Genomic DNA, 21728 nt, shown 5'->3' on the forward strand with positions numbered 1-21728 from the left:
GTCTGAGAGATAGGGAATCCCAGAGAGTCCCCGAGTGTGTGTCTGAGATAGGGAATTCCAGAGTGTGTGTGAGAGGTGGCGAATCCCAGAGAGTCCCCGAGTGTGTGTGAGAGATCGGGAATCCCAGAGAGTCCCCGAGATTGTGTGAGAGATAGGGATTCCCTGAGTGTGTGTGAGAGATAGGGAATCCCCTAGTGTGTGAGGGAGATAGGGTATCCCAGGGAGTCCAGGAGTGTGTGATATAATCCGAAAAATTCCCCGAGTTTGTGAGAGATACAGAATCCCAGAGAGTCCCCGAGTGTGTGTGAGAGATAGGGAATCCCAGAGTGTCCCCGAGTGTGTGTGAGAGATAGGGAATCCCCGAGTTGTATGAGAGATAGGGAATCCCCGCGAGTGTGTTAGAGATGGGAAATCCCAGAGAGTCCCCGAGTGTGTGAGAGAATCCCAGAGAGTCCCCGAGTGTGTGTGCGAGAAAGGGAATCCCCGAGTGTGTGTGAGAGTTAGGGAATCCCAGACTGTCCCGCAGTGTGTGAGTGAGAGAGAATCCCAGAGTGCATGTGAGAGAATCCTAGAGTGTTTGAGAGTGAGGGAATCCCAGAGTGTCTCGGAGTGTGTGTGAGAGAGGGAATCCCAGAATGTGTGTGTGAGTTTCCCAGAGTGTTTGTGAGAGAGGGAATCCCAGAGTGTGTGAGGGAGAGGGAATCCCAGAGTATCTGAGAGAGATGGAATCTCAGAGATTCGCAGTGTGTGTGTGAGAGAATCCCAGAGTGTGTGTGAGAGTGGGAATCCCAGGGTGTGTGTAAGAGAGGGAATCCCGGAGTGTGCGTGTGGGAATCCCGGAGTGGGCGTGAGAATGGGAATTCCAAATTGTGTGTGAGAGTGAGAGAATCCCAGAGTGTCCCAGAGTGTGCATGAGAGAATCCCAGAGCGTGAAAGAGTGGGAATCCCAGAGTCTATGTGTAAGAGGAAATCCCAAAGTGTGTGTGAGAGTGGGAATCCCAGAGTCTATGTGAGAGTGGGAATCCCAGAGTGTGTGTGGGAGCGGGAATCCCAGAGTATCTGAGAGAAATAGGATCTCAGATTCCCAGAGTGTGTGTAAGGGTGGGAAACCCAGTGTGAGGGAGAGGGAATTCCAGAGTGTGTGTGAGCGAATCCCAGAGAGTTCCAGTGTGTGTGAGAGAGGGAATCCCAGATTGTACGTGAGAGAGGGAATCCCAGAGTGTGTGTGAGTGGGGGACTCCCAGAGATTCCCAGAGTGTCGGAGAGAGATGGAATCCCAGATTATCCCAGAGTGTGTATGAGAGAATCCTAGAGTGTGAGAGTGTGGGAATCCCAGAGTGTGTGTGAGAGAGGGAATCCCAGAGTCTGTGTGAGAGATAGGGAATCCCAGAGTCTGTGTGAGAGAGAGGGAATCCCAGAGAGTGTGCGAGAGTGGGAATCCCAGAGAGTGTTTGCGAGAGGAAATCCCTGATTGTGAGAGAGAGAGGGAATCCCCGAGTGTGCGTGTGTGAGTTTCCCAGAGTGTGTGTGAGGGAGGGAATCCCAGAGTGTGTGTGAGAGAGATGGAATCCCAGAGGGTGTGTGAGAGATAGGGAATCCCAGAGTGTCCCCGAGTGTGTGTGAGAGATAGGGAATCCTAGAGTATCCCCGAGTGTCTGTGAGAGATAGGGAATCCCAGAGAGTCCCCGAGTGTGTGTGAGAGATAGGGAATCCCAGAGAGTCGCCGAGAGTGTGTGATAGAATCCCAGAGAGTCCCCGAGTGTGTGTGAGAGATAGGGAAACCCAGAGTGTCCCCGAGTGTGTATGAGAGATAGGGAATCCCAGAGAGTTTCCGAGTGTGTGTGAGAGGGAATTCCAGAGAGTCCCCGAGTGTGTGAGAGAGGGAATCCCAGAGTGTCCCCGAGTATGTGTGTGAGATAGGGAATCCCAGAGAGTCCCCGAGTGTGTCTGAGAGATAGGGAATACCAGAGAGTCCCCGAGTGTGTGTTTGAGATAGGGAATCCCCGAGTGTGTGTGAGAGGTGGGGTATCCCAGAGTGTCCCCGAGAGTATGTGATATAATCCCAGAGAGTCCCCGAGTGTGTGTGAGAGATAGGGAATCCCAGAGAGTCCCCGAGAGTTTGTGAGAGATAGGGAATCCCAGAGTGTGTGTGAGAGATAGGGTATCGCAGTGAGTCCAGGAGTGTGTGATAGAATCCGAGGGAGCCCCCGAGTTTGTGAGAGATTGGGAATCCCAGAGTGTCCCCGAGTGTGTGTGAGAGATAGGGAATCCCCGAGTTGTATGAGAGATAGGGAATCCCCGCGAGTGTGTTAGAGATGGGAAATCCCAGAGTGTCCCCAAGAGTGTGTGAGAGAATCCCAGAGAGTCCCCGAGGGTGTGTGATAGGAAGGGAATCACCGAGTGTGTGTGAGAGATAGGGAATCCCAGAGTGACCCGCAGTGTGTGAGTGAGAGAGAATCCCAGAGTCCGTGTGAGAGAATCACAGTGTTAGAGAGTCAGGGAATTCCAGAGTGTCCCGGAGTGTGTGAGGGAGAGGGAATCCCAGAGTATCTGAGAGAGATGGAATCTCAGAGATTCGCAGAGTGTGTGTGAGAGAATCCCAGAGTTTGTGTGAGAGTGGGAATCCCAGAGTGTGTGAGGGAGAGGGAATCCAAGAGTGTGTGAGAGTGGGAAGCCCAGAGTGCGTGTGTGAGAGGGAATCCCAGAGAGTGTGTGTGGGAATCCCTTAGGGTGTGTGAGACAGGGAATCCTAGACTGTGTGCGAGAGAAGGAATCCAAGTGTGTGAGTGATGGAATTCCAGACTGTGTGTGAGAGCGAGGGAATCCCAGAATCTATGTGAGAGAGAGATTCCCAGAGTGTGAGGGAGAGGGAATTCCAAAGTCTGTGTGAGAGGGAATGCCTGAGTGTCCCCGAGTGAGTGTGATAGAATCCCAGAGAGTCCCCGAGTGCGTGTGAGAGGTCGGGAATCCCAGAGAGTCCCCAAAAGTGTGTGAGAGTATCCCAGAGAGTCCCCGAGTGCGTGTGAGAGAAAGGGAATCCCAAAGTGTGTGTGAGAGATAGGGAATCCCAGAATGTGTGTGAGAGATAGGGAATCCCAGAGGGTCCCCGAATGTGTGTGAGAGATAGGGAATCCCAGAGAGTCCCCGAGTGTGTGTGAGAGAGAGAATCCCAGAGTGCGTGTGAGAGATAGGGAATCCCAGAGTGTCCCCGAGTGTGTGTGATAGAATCCCAGAGAGTCTTCGAGTGTGTGTGAGGGAGTGGGAATCCCAGAGTGAGTGTGTGAGAGAATCCCAGAGTGTTTCTGAGTGAGGGAATCCCAGAGTGTGTGTGAGAGAGGGAATCCCGGAGAGTCCCAGAGTGTGTGTGAGAGAGGGAATCCCAGACTGTATGAGAGAGAGGGAATTCCAGAGTGTGTGTGAGGGAATTCCAGAGTGGGTGTGTGAGAGAGGGAATCCCAGAGGGTCCCCGAGTGTGTGTGAGAGAATCCAAGTGTTTGTGTGAGAGAGGGAATCCCAGAGTATCTGAGAGAGATGGGATCTCAGATTCCCAGAGTGTGTGAAAGAGTGGGAATCCCAGATTGTGCGTGAGAGCGGGAATCCCAGAGTGTGTGTGAGAGAGAGAATCCGAGAGTGTGTGTGTGGGAATCCCGGAGTTGGTGTGAGAGTGGGAATTCCAAATTGTGTGTGAGAGTGAGGGAATCCCAGAGTGTACCAGAGTGTGCATGACAGAATCCCAGAGCGTGAAAGAGTGGGAATCCCAGAGTCTTTTTGAGAGAGGAAATCCCAGAGCGTGTGTGAGAGCGGGAATCCCAGAGTGTGTGTGAGAGCGGGAATCCCAGAGTATCTGAGAGAAATGGGATCTCAGATTCCCAGAGTGTGTGTAAGGGTGGGAAACCCAGAGTGTGAGGGAGAGGGAATTCCAGAGTGTGTGTGTGAGAGAGGGAATCCCAGATTGTGCGTGAGAGAGGGAATCCCAGAGTGTGTGTGAGTGGGGGAATCCCAGAGATTCCCAGAGTGTCGGAGAGAGATGGAATCCCAGAGTATCCCAGAGTGTGTATGAGAGAATCCCAGAGTGTGAGAGTGTGGGAATCCCAGAGTGTGTGTGAGAGAGGGAATCCCAGAGTCTGTGTGAGAGAGATGGGGAATCCCAGAGTCTGTGTGAGAGATAGGGAATCCCAGAGTCTGTGTGAGAGAGGGAATCCCAGAGAGTCCCCGAGTGTGTGTGAGAGAATCCAAGTGTTTGTGTGAGAGAGGGAATCCCAGAGTATCTGAGAGAGATGGGATCTCAGATTCCCAGAGTGTGTGTAAGAGTGGGAATCCCAGAGTGTGTGTCAGAGAGGGAATTCCAGAGTGTCCCGGAATGTGTATGAGAGAGGGAATCCCGGAGTGCGTGAGAGATAGCCAATCCCAGAGTGTGTGTGAGAGAATCCCAGTGTGTGTGTGAGAGAATCCCAGTGTGTGTGTGAGAGAGGAAATCCCAGAGTGTGTGCGAGAGAGGGAATCCCAGAGTGTGTGCGAGAGCGGGAATCCCAGACTGTGTGAGAGAGAGGGAATCCGGGAGAGTCCCAGAGTGTGTGTGAGAGAGGGAATCCGAGAGTGTGTGTGAGAGAGAGGGAATCCCAGAGTCTATGTGAGAGAGAGATTCCCAGAGTGTGAGGGAGAGGGAATTCCAGAGTGTGTGTGAGAGGGAATCCCAGAGTGTCCCCGAGTGTGTGTGATAGAATCCCAGAGAGTCCCCGAGTGTGTGTGAGAGGTCGGGAATCCCAGAAAGTCCCCGAGTGTGTCTGAAAGAGAGGGAATCCCAGAATGTGTGTGAGAGATAGACTATCCCAGAGAGTCCCGGAGCGTGTGATAAAATCCCAGAGAGTCCACGAGTGTGTGAGAGATACAGAATCCCAGTGAGTCCCCGAGTGCGTGTGAGATACAGAATCCCAGAGAATCCCAGAGTGCGTGTGAGAGATAGGGAATCCCAGAGTGTCCCCGAGTGTGTGTGATAGAATCCCAGAGAGTCTACGAGTGCGTGTGAGAGATAGGGAATCCCAGAGTGTGTGTGAGAGATAGGGAATCCCAGAGTGTCCCGGAGTGTGTGTGAGAGAGAATCCCAGAGTGTGTGAGGGAGAAGGAATCCCAGAGTGAGTGTGTGAGAGAATCCCAGAGTGTTTGTGAGTGAGGGAATCCCAGAGTGTGTGTGAGAGAGGGAATCCTGGAGAGTCCCAGTGTGTGTGTGAGAGGGAATCCCAGACTGTATAGGAGAGAGGGAATTCCAGAGTGTGTGAGAGAGGGAATCCCAGAGAGTCCCCGAGTGTGTGTGAGAGAATCCAAGTGTTTGTGTGAGAGAGGGAATCCCAGACTATCTGAGAGAGATGGGATCTCAGATTCCTAGAGTGTGTAAGAGTGGGAATCCCAGATTGTGCGTGAGAGCGCGAATCCCAGAGTGTGTGTGAGAGAGGGAATCCCAGAGTGTGCGTGTGGGAATCCCGGAGTGGGTGTGAGAGTGGGAATTCCAAATTGTGTGTGAGAGTGAGGGAATCCCAGAGTGTACCAGAGTGTGCATGAGAGAATCCCAGAGCGTGAAAGAGTGGGAATCCCAGAGTGTGTGTGAGAGTGGGAATCCCAGAGTGTGTTTGGGAGAGGGAATCCCAGAGTATCTGAGAGAAATGGGATCTCAGATTCCCAGAGTGTGTGTAAGTGTGGGAATCCCAGAGTGTGAGGGAAAGGGAATTCCAGAGTGTGTGTGAGAGAATCCCAGAGAGTTCGAGAGTGTGTGTGAGAGAGGGAATCCCAGATTGTGCGTGAGAGAGGGAATCCCAAGTGTGTGTGAGTGGGGGAATTCCACAGATTCACAGAGTGTCGGAGAGAGATGGATTCCCAGAGTATCCCAGAGTGTGTATGAGAGAATCCCAGAGTGTGAGAGTGTGGGAATCCCAGAGTGTGTGTGAGAGAGGGAATCCCAGAGTGTGTGAGAGAGATGGGGAATCCCAGAGTCTGTGTGAGAGATAGGGAATCCCAGAGTCTGTTTGAGAGAGAGGGAATCCCAGAGAGTGTGTGCGAGAGGAAATCCCTGATTGTGAGAGAGGGAATCCCCGAGTGTGCGTGTGTGAGTTTCCCAGAGTGTGTGTGAGAGAGGGAATCCCAGAGTGTGTGTGAGAGAAATGGAATTCCAGAGTGTGTGTGAGAGATAGGGAATCCCAGAGTGTCCCCGAGTGTGTGTGAGAGATAGGGAATCCCAGAGTATCCCCAAGTGTGTGTGAGAGATAGGGAATCCCAGAGCGTCCCGAGTTTGTGTGAGAGATATGGAATCCCAGAGTGTCCCGGAGTGTGTTTGAGAGATAGGGAATCCCAGAGTGTCCCCGAGTGTGTGTGAGAGATAGGGAATCCCAGAGAGTCCCCGAGTGTGTGTGAGAGATTGGGAATCACAGAGAGTCCCCGAGTGTGTGTGAGAGATTGGGAATCCCAGAGAGTGTCTGAGAGGGGGAATCCTAGAGTGTGCGTGAGAGAGAAAGGGAATCCGAGAGTGTGTGTGAGAGATAGGGAATCCCAGAGAGTCCCCGAGTGTGTGTGAGAGATATGGAATCCCAGAGTGTCCCCGAGTGTGTGTGAGAGATAGGGAATCCCAGAGAGTCCCCGAGTGTGTGTGAGAGATTGGGAATCCCAGAGAGTGTATGAGAGGGGGAATCCTAGAGTGTGTGTGAGAGAGATAGGGAATCCGCGAGTGTGCGTGAGAGAGGGAATCCCCGAGTGTGTGCGAGAGAGGGAATCCCAGAGTGTGTGTGTGAGACGGAATCTGAGAGTGTGTGTGAGAGAAGGAATCCCAGAGTGTGTGTCAGAGAGGGAATTCCAGAGTGTCCCGGAATGTGTGTGAGAGAGGGAATCCCGGAGTGCGTGAGAGATATCCAATCCCAGAGTGTGTGTGAGAGAATCCCAGAGTGTGTGTGAGAGGGGGAATCCTAGAGTGTGTGAGAGAGAGATAGGGAATCTGAGAGTGTGTGTGAGAGATTGGGAATCCCAGAGAGTCCCCGAGTTTGTGTGTGAGATAGGGAATCCCAGAGTGTCCCCGAGTGTGTGTGAGATTGGGAATCCCAGAGAGTGTATGAGAGGAGGAATCCTGGAGTGTGTGTGTGAGAGAGATAGGGAATCCGAGAGTGTGTGTGAGAGAGGGAATCCCCGAGTGTGTGCGAGAGAGGGAATCCCAGAGTGTGTGCGAGAGAGGGAATCCGAGAGTGTGTGTGTGAGACGGAATCTGAGAGTGTGTGTGAGAGAGAGGAAATCCCAGAGTGTGTGAGAGAGAGGGAATCCGGGAGAGTCCCAGAGTGTGTGTGAGAGAGGTAATCCGAGAGTGTGTGTGAGAGAAGGAGTCCCAGAGTGTGTGTCAGAGAGGGAATTCCAGAGTGTCCCAGAATATGTGTGAGATAGGGAATCCCAGAGTGCGTGAGAGATAGCCAATCCCAGAATGTGTGTGAGAGAATCCCAGACTGTGTGAGAGAGAGGGAATCCCGGAGAATCCCAGTGTGTGTGTGCGAGAGCGGGAATCCCAGACTGTGTGAGAGAGAGGGAATCCTGGAGAGTCCCAGAGTGTGTGTGAGAGAGGGAATCCCAGAGTGTGTGTGAGAGAGGGAATCCCAGAGTGTGTGCGAGAGCGGGAATCCCAGACTGTGTGAGAGAGAAGGAATCCCGGAGAGTCCCAGAGTGTGTGAGAGAGGGAATCCCAGAGTGTGTGTGAGAGAGGGAATCCCAGAGTGTGTGAGAGGGAATCCCAGAGTGTGTGTGAGAGAGGGGATCCCAGAGTATTTGTGAGAGAGAGAATTCCAGAGTATGTGTGAGAGAGGGTAACCCAGAGAGTGTGTGAGAGTGGGAAACCCAGAGAGTGTGTGAGAGTGGGAATCCCAGAGTGTGTGAGGGAATCCCAGACTGTCCCAGAGTGTGTAAGGGAATCCCAGGGTGTGTGGCCGAGAGTCCTGGTGTCCCAGATTGCGTATGGGAATCCCAGCGTGTCCCAGAGTGTGTTAGGGATTTCTAGAGTGTGTGAGAGAATCCCAGAGAGTCCCAAAGTGTGTGAGAGAATCCCAGAATGTGTGAGGGAATCACAGATTGTGAGAGAGAACCCAATGTATCCCTGAGTCTGGAACAGAATCCCACATTGAGTGAGGGAGAGTCCCAGAGTGAGTTAGAGAGTCCCAGAAACTCGTGGTGTGTAAGGGAATCCCCGAATGTAAGAGAGATTCCCTGAGTGTGCCAGAGTGTGCAAGAGAATCCCAGTGAGTGTAAGAGAATCACAGTGTGCCAGAGTGTGTGGGAGAGTGTCCCACAGTGAGTGTGAGAGAACCCCAGTCTCCCAGATTGCGTAAAGGAATCCCAGAGACTCCCAGAGTGTGTGATAGGTAATCCCAGAGTGTGTGAGAGAATCCCAGCATGTCCCAGAGTGTGTTCTGGATTTCTAGAGTATGTGAGAGAATCCAAGAAAGTCTCAAAGTGTGTGATTGAATCCCAGAGTGTGTGAGGGAAACCCAGAGTGTATAACAGAATCCCACAGTGAGTCCCAGAGTGAGTGACAGAGTCCCAGAGTCCCATGGTGTGTGAGGGTATCCCCGAATGTAAGAGAGATTACCTGAGTGTGCCAGAGTGTGCAAGAGAATTCCAACGTGTGTAAGAGAATCACAGTGTACCAGTGTGTGTGTGTGTGTGTGTGTATGAGAGTCCCAGAGTGTGTGTGTGAGTCCCACTGTCCCAGAGTGTGTGTGTGAGTCCCAGTATCCCAGAGTGTGTGTAAGAGTTCCAGTGTCCCAGAGTGTGTGTGAGAGTCCCACAGTCTGTGTGAGAATCAGTGTCCCTGTGTGTGTGTGAGAGAGAGAGAGAGAGAGAGAGAGAGAGTCCCAGTGTGTGTGTGTATGTGTGTCAGAGAGAGAGCCCCAGAGTGTGTGTGAGGATCAGTGTCCCAGCGTGTGTGAGAATGAGAGTCCCAGCGTGTGTGTGTGTGAGAGTCCCAGAGTGTGTGCCAGTGAGGGGATACCAGAGTGTGGGTGAGAGAGGGAATCCCAGAGTGTGTGTGAGAGAGAGAATCCCAGAGTGTGTGTGACAGTGGGAATCCCAGAGTGTGTGTGAGAGATAGGGAATCCCAGAGTGTGTGTGAGAATGAGACTCCCAGAGTGTGTGCGTGAGTCCCTGTATGTGTGTGTGTGTGTGTTTGTCCCTGTATGTGTGTGAGTCCCTGTATGTGTGAGAGTCCCAGTGTGTGTGTGTGTGAGTCCCAGTGTGTGTGTGAGAGATAGGGAATCCCAGAGTGTGTGTGAGAATGAGAGTCCCAGAGTGTGTGCGTGAGAGTCCCAGAATGTGTGAGAGAATCAGTGTCCCAGAGTGTGTGTGAGTCCCAGAGTGTGTGAGTCCCAGTGTGTGTGTGTGAGTCCCAGTGTGTGTGAGAATCAGTGTCTCAGTGTGTGTGTGTGAGAGTCTCAGAGTGTGTGAGAATCAGTGTCCTTGTGTGTGTGTGTGTGTGTGTGTGTGTGTCCCAGCGTGTGTCAGTGAGGGGATACCAGTGTGTGTGTGTGAGAGAAGGAATCCCAGAGAGTTCCAGAGTGTGTGTGAGAGGGTATCCCAGAGAGTGTGTGAGAATCACAGTGTCCCAGAGTGTGTGTGTGTGAGAATTAGAGTGTGCGTGTGTGAGTCCCAGTGTGTGTGAGTTCCAGAGTGTGTGAGAATCAGTATCCCAGAGTGAGTCCCAGAGTGTGTGTGTGTGTGTGTGAGTCCCAGTGTGTATGTGTGTGTGTGTGTATGTGAGAGAGTCCCAGAGTGTATGAGAATCACAGTGTCCGAGTGTGTGTGAGAGAGTCCCACAGTGGTAAATTCTGTGTGGGACTAAACCTGTATCCTGAGGATGTTCAATACTGTACGTGAATAATCCTGTGCCCTGAGGTTGGACAATGCTGGATATGAATAATCCTGTGCCCTGAGGCTGGTCAATACTGGGTGTGAATAATCCTGTGGCCTGAGGATGGTCAATACTGTGTGTGAATAATCCTGTGGCCGGAGGATGGTCAATACTGTGTGTGAATAACCCTTGACCTGAGGATGATCAATACTGTGTGTGAGTAATCCTGCTGACGGAGGATGGTCAATACTGTGTGTGAGTAATCCTGCTGACGGAGGATGGTCACTACTGTGCGTGAATAATAATGTGGCCTAAGGGCAGTCAATACTGTGTGTGAATAATGCTCTGGGCTGTGAATCATCAGTACTGTATGTGTATAACCATTTGCCTAAGGATGGTCAATATTTGTGAGTGAATAATAGTGTGGGCTGTGGATGGTCAATGCTGTGTGATAGTAATCCTGTAGCCTGTGGGTGGTCAATACTGGGTGTTAATAATCTGTGGCCTGTGGATGGTCAATGCTGTGTGATAGCAATCCTGTGGCCTGTGGATGGTCAATGCTGTGTGATAGTAATCCTGTGGCCTGTGGGTGGTCAATACTGGGTGTTAATAATCTGTGGCCTGTGGATGGTCAATGCTGTGTGATAGCAATCCTGTGGCCTGTGGATGGTCAATGCTGTGTGATAATAATCCTTTGTGATGTGGATGGTCAATACTGTGAATCAACAATCTGTGGCCTGTGCATGTTCAATACTGTTTGTTAATAAACTGTGGCCTGTGGATAGTCAATACTGGGTGTTAATAAACTGTGGCCTGTGCATGTTCAGTACTGTTTGTACTGAATGGTCAAGGCAATGTGTTTATTAATCCTGTGGCTGTATGTTCGTCAATACTGTGCGTGAATAATCCTGTGGGCTGAGAATGGTCAATACTGTGTGTGAATACTCCTGTGGCCTCTGTACTGTCAATACAGTGTGTAATTAATCCTGTGGCCTGAGGCTGGACAATAATGTGTGTGAATAATTTTGCTACCCGAGGATGGTCAATACTGAGTGTGAATAATCCTGTGGCCTGGGAATGGTCAATACTGTGTGGGAATAATCCTGTGGCCTGAGGGCAGTCAATAACGTCTGTGAATAATCTTATGGCCCGTGATTCGTAAATACAGTGTGTGAATAACCCTGGCCTAAGGATAGTCAATTCTATGTGTGAATAATCCTTTTGGACTATGAGTGGTCAATACACTGTGTGAATAATCCTGTGGCCTAAGGATGGTCAATACTGTGTTTGAATATTCCTGTGGTCCGTGAATTGTCAATACTGTGTATCAATAGCCCTTTGCCTAAGGGTGGGCAATACTGTGTGAGAATAATGTGGGCCTGTGGATGGTCAATGCTGTGTGATAATAATCCTGTGGGCTGTGGATGGTCAATATTATGTGTTAATAATCTGTGTCCTGTGCAATGTCAATATTGTTTGCAAATAATACTGTGGCCAGCGGATGGTCAATACTGTGTGTGAATAATCCTGTGGCCTGCGAATGGTCAATACAGTGTGAGAATAATCCTGTTGCCTGTGGATGGTCAATACTGTATGTGAATAATCCTGTGGCCTGAGGATGGTCAATACTGTGTAGGAAAAATCCAGTGCCTTGAGGATTGTCAATACTGTGTGTGAATAATCCATGGCCTGAGGATGGTGAATACTTTGTGTAAAGATTCCTGTTCCTTGAGGATGTTCAATACTGTGTGGGAATAATCATGTGACCTGTAAATGATCACGACAGTGTGTTCATTAATCCTGTGGCCGTCGGCTGGTCAATACTGTGTGTGAATAATCATGTAGCTTGAGGATTGTCAATTCTATGTTGGAACAATCCTGTGACCTGCAAAAGTTGAAGACCGAGTGTTCATTAATCCCGTGGCCGTGTGTTAGTCAATGCTGTGTGTGAATAATCCTGTGCCCTGTGAATGGTCGATACTGTGTGTGAATATTGCTGTGGCCTGAGACTTGTCAATACTGCATGGAAATAATCCTGTGACGTGTAAATGGTCAAGGCAGTGCGTTCATTAATACTGTGGCTGTATGATGGTCAATACTGTGTGTGAGTAATCCTGTGGACTGAGAATGGTCAATACTGTGTGGGAATAACCGTTGGGCCGAAGGATAGTCAATACAGTGTGTGTTAAATGTCCTGCTACCCGAGGATGTTCAATACAGCGAGTGAATAATCCTGTGGCCTGAGAATGGTCCATACATTGTGTGAAAAATTATGTTGCCTGAGGACAGCCATACTGTGTGTGAATAATCCTGTGGCCTGAGAATGGTCAATGCTGTGTGAGAATAATCCTGTGGTCTGAGGATGTTCAATACTGAGTGTGAATAATCCTGTGGCTTGAGGATGGTCAATACTGGGTGCGAATATTTCTGTGACCTGTAAATGGTCAAGACAGTGTGTTCATTAATCCTGTGGCCGTATGCTGGTCAATACTATGTGTGAATACTCCTGTGCCCTGAGGATGTTCAATACTATGTGTGAATACTCCTGTGGTCTCAGGATGTTCAATACTGTATGTGAACAATCCTGTGGCTTGAAGATAGTCAATATTGTGTGAAAGTAATTCTGTGACCATGTAAATGGTTAAGACACTGTGTTCATTAATCCTGTGGCCGTGTTCCAATCAATACTGTGTGTGAATAATGCTGTGGGCTGGGAATATTGAATATTGTGTGTGAATACTAGTGTGTCCTGAGGATGATCAGTACTGTGTGTGAAAAATCAAGTGGCCTGAGAATGTTCAATACTGTGTGCGAATAATCCTGTGGCCTGAGTGTTGTGAATACATTGTCGGAGTAATCCTGTGGAGAAAGTGAGGACTGCAGATGCTGGCGATCAGAGCTGAAAATGTATTGCAGGTCAGGCAGCATCCAGGGAACAGGAGAATCGACGTTTCGGGCATAAGCCCTTCTTCAGGAATGAGGAAAGTTTGTCCAGCATGCTAAGATAAAAGGTAGGGAGGAGGGACTTGGGGGAGGGGCGTCGGAAATTTGATAGGGGGAAAGAGGTCAAGGTGAGGGTGATAGGTCAGACTGGGGTGGGGGCGGAGAGGTCTGGAAGAAGATTGCAGATTAGGAAGGCGGTGCTGGACTCGATGGATTTGACTGAGACAAGGTGCGGGGAGGGGAAATGAGGAAACTAGTGAAATCCGAGTTCATCCCTTGTGGTTGGAGGGTTCCTAGGCGAAAGATGAGGCGCTCTTCCTCCAACCGTCGTGTTGTTGTGGTCTGGTGATGGAGGAGTCCAAAGACCTGCATATCCTTGGTGGAGTGGGAGGGGGAGTTGAAGTGTTGAGCCACAGGTTGGTTGGGTTGGTTGGTCCGGGTGTCCCAGAGGTGTTCTCTGAAACGCTCTGCAAGTAATCTTGTGGCCTGTGAATGTTCAATACTGTGTGTGAGTAATTCTGCGGCCTGTATACTGTCAATACTGTGCGTAAATCGTCCTGTGGTCTGAGGATGATCAATACAATGTATGAATAATCCTGTGGCCTGAGGATTGTCAATATCGTGTGTGAAAAATCTATGGCCTGAGGATTGTCAATACTGTGTGGAAATAATCCTGAGACCTGTAAATGGTCAAGACAGTGTGTTCATTAATCCTGTGGCCGTAGGCTGGTCAATATTGTGTGTGAATAATGATGTGGTCTGAGAATTGTCAATACTATGTGGGAAAAATCCTGTGACCTGCAAATGTTGAAGACCGAGTAATCATTAATCCTGTAAATGACCAAGACAGTGTGTTCATTAATTCTGTGGCCGTGTGGTGGTCAATACTGTGTGCGAATAATCCTGTGAACTGAGAATGTTCAATACAGTGTGTGAATAATCTAGTGGCCTGAGGATTGCCAAGACTTTGTGTGAATAATCCTGTTGACTGAGGACGGTCCATACTATATGTGAATAATCCTGTGGCTTTAGAATGGTCAATAATGTATGGGAATAATCCTGTTGGCCTGAGAATGGTCAATGCTGTGTGGGAATAATCCTGTGACCTGAGGATGATCAATACTGTGTGGGAATATTTCTGTGACCTGTAAATGATCAAGACAGTGTGTTCATTAATCCTGTGGCTGTAGGCTGGTCAATACATGTGTGAATAATGATGTGGCCTGAGGATTGTCAATACTATGTTGGAATAATCCTGTGACCTGCAAATATTGAAGACAGAGTGTTCATTAATCCTGTGGCCATGTGCTAGTCAATGCTGTGTGTGAATAATCCTGTGCCCTGTGAATGGTCAATACTGCGTCTGAATATTGCTGTGGCCTGAGAATCGTTAATACTGCGTGGAAGTAAACCTGTGATGTGCAAATGATCAAGACAGTGTGTTCATTAATACTGTAGCCATATGTTAGTCAATACTGTGTGGGAATAACTGTTGGGCCGAAGGATAGTCAATACTGTGTGCGTTAAATATCCTGCTGCCTCAGGATGATCAATGCAGTGAGTGAATAATCCTGTGGCCTGAGGATTGTCAATACTTTGTGTGAATAATCCTGTCGCCTGAGGACGGTCCATGCTGTGTGTGAATAATCCTGTTGGCCTGAGAATGGTCAATGCTGTGTGGGAATAATCCTGTTGCCTGAGAATGGTCAATACTGTGTGCGAATAATCCTATGGCCTGAGGATTGTCATTACTGTGTGTGAATAGTCCTGCAGTTTGAGGACGGTCAATACTGTGTGTGAATAATCCTGTGGCCTGAGAATGGTCACTACTGTGTGGGAATAGTCTTATGGCCTGAGAATGGTCACTACTGTGTGGGAATAATCTTATGGCCTGAGGTTGGTCAATACAGTGTGTGAACTATCCTGTGCACTGAATACTGCGAGTGAATAACCCTTGGACTAAGGATGGTCATTACTGTGTGTGAACAATCCTGTGGCCTGAGGGTAGTGAGTACTACCTGTGCATAATCCTGCTGCCTGAGGGTGGTCAAAACTGTGTGTGAATAAATCTGTGACCTGTAAATGATCAAGACAGTGTGTTCATTTATCCTGTGGCCTAGGGGGGGGGGGGGGGGGGGGGGGGATGTCAGAGCTGCGTGTGAATAATCCTGTGGCCTGAGAATGATCAATACCATGTGTGATTCATCCTGTTGCGTGAGGATGGCCAATACTGTGTGTGACAAATCCGGTGGCAGGAGGATGGTCAATACGTTGTGTGAATAATCCTGTTGACTGAGGATGGTCAATACTATGTCAGAATAATTCTGTAGCGTGAGGGTGGTCATTATTTTGTGTGAATAATTCTGTAGCGTGAGAATGGTCAATGCAGTGTGTGATTAATCCTGTGGCCTGATGATGGTTCATACCGTGTGAAAATAATCCTGTGACCTGAGGATCATCAATACTGTGTGCAAAACATCCTGTGGCTTGAGGGTGGTCAATACTGTGTGTGAATAATCCTTTTGCTTGAGGATGGTGAATACTGTGTTGAACCATCGTGTGACTTGAGGATGGTCAATACTGTGTGTGAATAATGCTTTGGACAGTGAATGGTCAATGCCATGTGTGCATAATCCTTTGGCCTGTGTATCGTCAATACTGTGTGTGAATAACTCTTGGCCTGTGAATCATCAATACTGTGTGTGAATACTGCTCTGGAATGTGATCGTCAATACTGTGTGAATAATCCTGTGCCCTGAGGATCTGCACTACAATGTGTGAACAATCCTGTGACATAAGGATCGTCAGGACAGTGTTTTCATTAATCCTGTTACCGTAGGATGGTCAATACTGTGTGTGAATAATCCTGTGACTTGAGGATGGTCAATGCAGTGTGTGAATAATCCTTTGGACAGTGAATGGTCAGTTCCATGTGTGTTTACTCCTGTTGTCTGAGGTTGTTGAATGCTGTGTGAGAATAATCCTGCGGCCTGAGGTTGGTCAATACTGGATGTGAATAATCCTGTGGCCTGAGGATGGTCATTACTTTGTGTGAATCGTTCTGTTGCGTGAGGATGGTCAATACAGTGTGAATAATCCTTTGGACAGTGAATGGTCAGTTCCATGTGTGATTAATCTTGTTGCCTGAGGTTGTTCAATATTGTGTGTGAATAATGCTGTGGGCTGTGAATGGTCAATACTGTGTGTGAATAATCATGTGGCCTGAGTTGATCAATACTGTGTGCACTGCTCCTGTTGCCTGAGGATGGTCAATACTTTGTGAGAATAATCCTTTGGACAGTGAATGGTCAATACCATGTGTGAACAATCCTGTGGCCTGAGGATGATCAATACACTATGTGAATAAACATGTGGCCTGATGATTTTCAATACTATGTGAAAATAATCCTGTGGCTTGCGGATGGCCAATATCGTTTGTGAATGATCCTGTGGCCTGAGGCTGGTCAATACCGTGTGTGAATAATCCTTTTGCCTGTGGATGGTCAATAACGTGTGTCACTAATCCTGTAGCCTGTGAATCTTCAATACTGTGTGTGAATAACCCTTGGCCTGAGGGTAGTCAATTGTGTGTGTGAACAATCCTGTGGCCTGAGAATGGTCAGGACAGTTTGTCCATTAATCGTGGGGCCGTAGGCTGGTCAGTACAGTGTGTGAATAATCATGTGGCCTGAGAATGTTTAGTATCGTTTGTGTATAATCCTGTGGCCTGAGGTTGGTCAATACTCTGTGTGAATAATCCTGTTGCTTGACGATTGTCAATACAGTGTGTGAATAATTCCTCGGTCTGAGGATGGTCAATACTATGTGTGAACAACCCTTGGCCTGTGGATGGTCAGTACTGAGCTTGAATAATTCTGTGGCCTGAGGATGGTCAATACCTTGTGTGAATAATCCTGTGACCTGTAAACTGATAAGAGGGTTCAAAAATTCTGTGGCCGTAGGCTGGTCATTACAGTGTGTGAGTAATCCTGAGGCCTGACAATGTAGAGTACTGTATGTGAATAATCCTGTGGCCTGGGGATGGAGAATACTGTGTGTGTATACTCCTGCAGCCTGAGTATGGAGAATACTTGTGTGAATAATCCTGTGGACTATGGATTGTCAATACTGTGTTTAAATAATCCTGGGAACTATGAATGCTCAATACTGTTTATGAACACTCCTGTGGCCTGAGGTTGGTCAATACTGAGAGTGAATAATCTTGTGGCTGGAGGCTGGTCAATAATGTGTGTGAATAATCCTGTGGCCTGATGATGGTCAATACCATATGAAAATAATCCTGTGGCTTGAGGATTGTCAATAGCGTGTGTGAATAATGCTGTGACATAAGAGTAGTAAATACTGTTTTTGAATAATCCCCTGGCCTGAGGCTGGTCAATACTGTGTGTGAGTACTCCTGTTGCCTGAGGATGGTCAATATTGTGTGAGAATAATCCTGTGGCTTGAGGATAGTCAATACTGTGTGTGAATAAAACTTTGGACAGTGAATGGTCAATACCATGTGTGAATAATCCACTGGCCTGTGAATCGTCAATATTGTGTGTGAATAATCGCGTGGCCTGTGAACTGTCTGTGCTGTGTGTGAGTAATGCTGTGGACTGTGAATGGTCCATACTGTGTGTGAATATTCCTGTGGCCTGTGAACGGTCTGTGGTGTGTGTGAGTAATGCTGTGGACTGTGAATGGTCAATACTGTGTGTGAATAATCCTGAGGCCTGATGGTGGTCAATACGGTGTGCAAATAATCCTGGAACTATGAATGCTCAATTCTGTGTGGGAATAATCTTCTGGCCTGAGGGTGGTCATTGCTGTATGTGAGTAATCCAGACCTGAGGATCGTCAATAATGTGTGTGAATAATCCTGCGGCCTGAGAGTGGTTAATACAGTGTGAGAATAATTCTATTGCGTGAGAATGGTCAATACAGTGTGTGATTAATCCTGTGGCCTGATGATAGTCAATACTGTGTGAAAATGATCCGGTGGCCTGAGGATGGTCAATACCGTATATGAATAATCATGTGTCCTGATAATGGTCAATACCGTGTGTGAATAATCCTGTAGCCGACGATTCGTCAATATTGTGTGTGAATAATCCTGTGGCCTGTGAAGCATCAATACGGTGTGTGAATAATCCTCTGGCCCGTGGTTCTACAATATTATGTGTGAACAATCCTGTGGCATGAGGATGGTCATGACAGTATGTTCATTAGACCTGGGGCCGTAGGCTGGCCAATACTGTGTGTGAATAACCCTTGGCCAGAGGGTAGTCAATACTTTGTGAATAATCCTGTGCCCAGTAAACTGACTAGGCAGTGGGTTCAAAAATCCTGTGGAGGTAGGCTGGTCAGTATAGTGTGTGAATAATCCTGTGGCCCAAGGATGGAGAATACTTGTGTGAATAATTCTGTGGACTGTGGATTGTCAATATTGTGTTTAAATAATCCTGAATGCTCAATACTGTTTATGAATATTCCTGTGGCCTGAGGTTGGTCAAAACTTTGAGTGAATAGTCTTGTGGCTGGAGGCTGGTCAATAATGTGTCTAAATGATCCTGTGGCCTGCGGAATGTCAATACCGTGTGTGAATACTCCTGTGGCATTAGGGTGGTCTATACTGTGTGTGAATAAGTCTTTGTGTGAGGATGGTCAATATTGCGTGGGAATAATCCTGTTGCCTGAGGATGGTCAATACCATGTGTGATTACTCCTGTGACCTGATGATTGTCAATACCATGTGTGAATAATCCTGTGGCTTGCAGATGGTCAATATTGTGTGTGAATAATTGTGTTGCGTCAGGATTGTCAATACTGTGTGTGAACAACCCTGTGACTTGAAAATACTTAATACTCTGTGTGAATAATCCACTGGCCTGTGAATCGTCAATACTGTGTGTGATTAAACCAGTGCTTGAGGGTTATCAATACCATGTATGAACAATCCTGTGGCCTGAGGATGGTCAGGACAGTGTGTTCATTAATCCTGTGGCTTGAGAATGGTCAATACAGTGTGTGAATAATCCTTTGGACAGTGAATGGTTGGTTCCATGTATGAAGATTCCTGTGGCCTGCAAACTAGCAAGGCAGTTGGTTCAAAAATCCAGTGGCCGTAGGCTGGTCAATACTGTGTGAGAATAATCCTGTGGCTTGCGGATGGTCAATACTGTGTGTGAATAATCCTTTGGATAGTGAATGGTCATTACCATGTGCGAATAATCCTCTGGCCTGTGAATCGTCAATACTGTCTGTGAGCAATCCTATGGCCTGAGAATGGTCAAAACTATGTGCGATTAATCCTGTTGACTGGGGCTGTTCAATGCTGTGTGTCAATAATCCTGTGGTCTGTTAACGGTCTATGCTGTGTGTGAATAATGCTGTGGACTGTGAACGGTGAATACTGTGTGTGAATAATCCCGTGGCGTGAGGGTGGTCAATATTATTTGTGAATAATCCTGTGGCCTGAGGATGGCCAAAACTGTGTGGGAATTATCCCGTGGCCTGAGATTGGTCAGTTCTGTGTGGGAATAATCCTTTGGCCTGAGGAAGGTCAATAAAGTGTGGGACAAATCTGGTGGCCTGAGGATGGTCAATTTGGTGTGTGAATAATCCTGGGAACTATGAATGCTCAACACTTTGTGCGAGTAATCTTGTCACCTGAGGATGGTCAATGCTGTGTGTGAATAATCCCGTGGGCTGATGATGGTCAATAATTTATGTGAATAATTCTGTTGCATGAGGATGGTCAGTACAGTATGTGATTAATCCTGTGGCCTGATGATGGTCAGTACCTTGTGAAAATAATCCTGTGGCCTGAGGATCGTCAATACTGTGTGTGAAAAATCCTGTGGCTTGAGGTAAGTCAATACTGTATATGAATAATCCCGTGTCCTGATAATGGTCAAATACCGTGTATGAATAATCCTGGTACCTGAGGGTGGTCAATAATGTGTGTTGCCACTCCTGTGGCCTGTAAATCGTCAATACTGTTTGTGAATAACCCTTGGCCTGAGGGTGGTCAATACTGTGTGTGAATAACCCTTGGCCTGAGGGTGGTCAATACTGTGTGTGAATAATCCTGTGGCCTATGAATCGTCAATACTGTGTGTGAATAATACTCTGACCTGTGAAGTGTCAATACTGTGTGTGAATAACCCTTGGCCTGAGGATGGTCAATACTTTCTGTGAATAATCCTGTGACCAGGAATCTGACAAGGCAGTAGGTTCAAAAATCCTGTGGAAGTAGGCTGGTCAATACAGTGTGTGAATAATCCTGAGGCCTGAGGACGTAGAATACAGTGTGTGTATACTCCTGCGGCACGAGGATGGAGAATACTTGTGTGAATAATTCTGTTGACTGTGGATTGTCAATACTGTGTTTAAATAATCCTGGGAACTATGAATGCCTAATTCTGTTTATGAATACTCCTGTAGCCTGAGGTTGGTCACTACTTTCAGTGAATAATCTTGTGGCTGGAGGCTGGTCAATAATATGTGAAAATAATCCTGTGGCCTGAGGATGGTCAATATCGTGTGTGAATAATCCTGTGGCAGTAGGGTGGTCAATGCTGTGTGTAAATAATTCTTTGCGTGAGGATGGTCAATATTGCGTGTGAATAATCCTGTTGCCTGAGGATGATCATTACTGCGTGTGAATAATCCTGTGGTCTGAGGATGGTCATTACTGCGTGTGAATAATCCTGTGGCTTGAGGATGGTCAATACAGTGTGTGAATAATCCTTTGGACAGTGAATGGTCAGTTCCATGTGTGATTAATTCTGTTGCCTGAGCTTGTTCAATACTGTGTGCGAATAATGCTGTGGGCTGTGAATGGTCAAAGCTGTGTGTGAATAATCCTGCGGCCTGAGGATGGTCAATACTGTGTGAGAGTAATCTTTTACACAGTGAATGGTCAATGTCATGTGTGATTAATCCTGCGGCCTGAGGATGGTCAATACCATGTGAAAATAACCCTGTGGCTTGAGGATGATCAATACCATGTGTGAATAATTGTGTTGCGTCAGGATGGTCAGTACTGTGTGAGAATAATCCTGTTGCCTGAGGATGGTCAATAAGGTGTGTCATTATACCTGTGGCCTGTGAATCTTCAATACTGTGTGTGAATAACCCTTGGCCTGAGGGTGAACAATTCTGTGTGTGAACAATCCTGTGGACTGAGGATAGTCAGGACAGTGTATCCCTTAATCCTGGGACCACAGCCTGGTCAATACAGTGTGTGAATAATCATGTGGCCTGAGAATGTTTGTTTAATACTGTTTGTGAATATTCCTGTGTCCTGAGGTTGTTCAATACAGTGTGTGAATAATCCTGTCGCTGGATGATTGTGGATAATCCTTTGGACAGTGAATTCTGAGTTCCATATATGAATAATCCTGTGGTTTGAGGATTATCAATACTGTGTATGAATAAGCCTTGGCCTGAGGACGGTCAATAGTGTGCGTGAATAATCCTGTGGTCTGAGGATGGTATGTTAATCCTGTGACCTATAAATTGTCAAGGCAGTTGGTTCAAAATTCAAGTGGCCATAGACTGGTCAATACTGTGTGAGAATAATCCTGTGGCTTGAGGATGGTCAATACTGTGTGTGAACGTGCGAATAGTCCTCTGGCCTGTGAATTGTCAATACTGTAAGTGAATAAACCTATGGCCTGAGAGTAGTCAATAAAGTGTGGGAATAATCCAGTGGCCTAAGGATAGTCAATACTGTGTGTGAATAAGGCTGTGGCCTGTGAATGGTCAATACTGGGTGTTAATAATCTGTGGCCTGTGGATGGTCAATACTGTGTGTGAATAAGGCTGTGGCCTGTGAATGGTCAATGCTGTTGTGAATAATCTTGTGGCCGGAGGCTGGTTAATACCGTGAATAATCCTGTGCCCTGAGGATATT

This window comes from Chiloscyllium plagiosum, unplaced genomic scaffold (assembly GCF_037043375.1).
Source record: "Chiloscyllium plagiosum isolate Xiang-an unplaced genomic scaffold, Cpla_swu_hap1 HiC_scaffold_42, whole genome shotgun sequence".
NCBI classification, from domain to species: domain Eukaryota; kingdom Metazoa; phylum Chordata; class Chondrichthyes; order Orectolobiformes; family Hemiscylliidae; genus Chiloscyllium; species Chiloscyllium plagiosum.